The following is a 3,013-nucleotide window of genomic DNA, read 5'->3' as shown; positions in this document are numbered from 1 at the left end:
GTGGTGATATTTGTAGAATTGCTACTCAGTCTCTGAAGTGTGTTTCCAGACACCTGTTTTTATGCGCATTTTAAATTTGCTCATAAGAGAAAAAAGCACTAAATGCTTGGCTGAGATGGAAAAGCTGGAGTTTTAATAAAGGAAATACAGAATAAGACACCAGCGGAAACACATCAAGCAAATACGTCATTTAACTTAAACGTCCAATGAAGCACCCGCTCCAATGAAAAAAGGGAAAAACTGCATCTTTTATTTATGTATTTATTTTTAAAACTATTACAACATCTTGTTATATTCCGTTGAAATGGGGGCTGCATTTGGATGGAAACTTGACTTATGACAGTTTATGTTCTTCCAAGTTACATGGCAGTGGTTAATAATATATAGTGCACCATCATCCTTGTGAGTGTCCTAGAGACTGACATGGATACATGGATTCTTCCTTTCATGGTCAAAGCACATGGCTTAATCTTTTTTAATTAATATTTATGGGACCTGGGTTTTTTTTTTTTTTTACCCTGGGTTATGGTGTATGGTGAGATGTGCAGTACCTGCATTAAAATATAATAGTAAATAAATGCTAATGTACACAAACGATATGTTTCATGTATTTGTAGATCCTACAATGATGCAAACATGTTTTAAATATGCAATGGATAAAAATAATATCAATGAAAGATACATTGTGTATGAGACAGACATTAAAGAACATGTACCTTACATGCATATAAGTAACATATATTCAACTTACATGTGCACCTCATGTTTTTAATGGAATTTATAAATCCTACATACATAGCAAAAACACATAATTATTTAATTAATTTATGTCATGTTAATGTTAAAGACTATATGAGATATATTAGTAGCATATTCAAATATGCTATGCATGTGCTTGTAATTTATATATTACAGACATATATTAATGAATATATATTATACATAGTGCTTTACAAATGTATTAGACCACCTGTCATAATAATGAGAACACATAAATATTTTAGAAATCTTTCAAAAGCTTGTTTGAAACTAAAAATTCTACTGTTATTTATTTGGCAAATAATAAACCTAATTCACCTTTTTATGCCCAAATCTGAAGCAGCTCACTGGGCTTCTCTGAGAAGTCAGAAATTAATCAAGCATAACATTCATCCACTAAAACTCATTTTTCTATTCAGGAATGAAAGTAAATAACTATAATTTGACACCTTAATCAAGAAATAATAATATGCTCTACCAATTTTACAGTTTTTTTCAGTAAATTTTAAAATTAATGGATAACAATAATTATTATATTTTAGCATTAAAAATATAATTTTGGTTAAAGAGCTTTCATATACTGGTGTATTGACTAGTACAGAAACATGAAAAATGATTTTGGTAGTTACTAATGCATAAACCCGTGGGCTATTTGTATGAGCTGGCAATATATCTAAATATATTCAATTGTCCAAATTTCTAATTTGTTTTACATATTGATTGGACATTTGATAAGGACATTTATGTAAATATGTTTTTTCATTCATTGGAAATGTATGTACATATGTTTTTATTTCGTATGCACATATATTTCATATATGAAAATTCAATATATGTGCATGTATAACATTCCCTAAGGGAGTCTGGCATCTGTATAAATAGAATAAAGTTGAGTTTGAGCACTGAAACACCTTTGTTCTATAAGCTCAGGTGACTTACTGTATTTGTCATCCTTCTTTTATGCAAGTCGCTGCTTTGTGGATGTTATGATAGAATACAATAACCGTTTGTAGAGCCTGTGTCAGTCAAACCTAAACCTACAAGCAAACAAAACAGAGATTTCATCAGTGACACTTTTTATTTATTTGTATTGCTATTGTGAGACAATCACAACAGCACACTCAGAGTTCTTTTTTTGGATGTTTTTACCAGCTGTGGGTTGTGCCAGAAAATGTGATTCTCAAGTGTTATAATTATCCTTAATGATCAATAAACAAAATCAGAAATTTGAGTTTGATCTTAGTCCAACATTCGCACAATTAAAAGCTAAAGAGAAAAGGATTTAATTTGAAAAAAAAAAGTATTGTTCTGTCTGACGAGCATTTACCAGACATTTTATTAGAAAGAAAAAGGATATTTTTTATTTATCTAAAACTTCAGTAGTCAGAGTAATATGTAATTCATCTTGATAACGTCCCTTTTGTTCATCATTATGACATTACAAGTGAAAAACATAACACTGACCTTTGTGAATATTTTTCACAACTATTTATACTACTGCAAACCATGCTCATTGATTTATGCCTGCTATTTCTGATTCAAACCCAACTCTACTTACAGAAGTCTTTTGCTCTGAGACAGAATGAATCTGCTAAATGAAATATCCAACAGGCATCTAAATCATGCAACCCATTGATGCATAGTGCAATGTAAAAAAAAGGGTTTAAGACAATATAGTTTAGGGCTGTTATGATGGAAAAACATTTTTATGTAAACATATAATGAATACATATGAGTGGTGTTTTAGAATGCAATGACAACTGAGAAAATTGTGTCCTTCTCTAAAGCTACCAGCGACACAGAGGGCCTGACTTTGCAAGGGCAAAGTCGGTAATCCTGTCACACGCTGATTGGTTCGGATGCATTTGACTGACAGGGCTCACCTCATCAGGTATAAGTTCATGTTTGTGTGCACTCCACTCGAGTCTGAGTTGCATTTTAAAGGAAGCTCAGTTCTCGCATTAGCATCCCCCGTGGAGCCCAGACAGAGGCGTCCTGGTCATTTGCATGCAGCACTCGCACTTGCTCAAACTGACTGACAAATATAAACAGGAAGTTATTTTCCGTTGGCACAACACTGTATACAGATTTACTTCAAGTGTCCTCAGTGACTCTATCTTTAGGTAGCTCACGGCACTCAGAGCCATTAGCTAGAGTAGTTTAATAAACTACTTTGTGTCCTGCATTGAAGTAAACATTTCACGCTGTGTCTACTGTTGTAAACGCCCAGCAAGGCAGTGCTTCGTACAGCATC

Source organism: Centropristis striata, chromosome 2 (genome assembly GCF_030273125.1).
Source record: "Centropristis striata isolate RG_2023a ecotype Rhode Island chromosome 2, C.striata_1.0, whole genome shotgun sequence".
NCBI lineage: Eukaryota > Metazoa > Chordata > Actinopteri > Perciformes > Serranidae > Centropristis > Centropristis striata.
Note: the sequence above shows the minus strand (reverse complement) of the source record.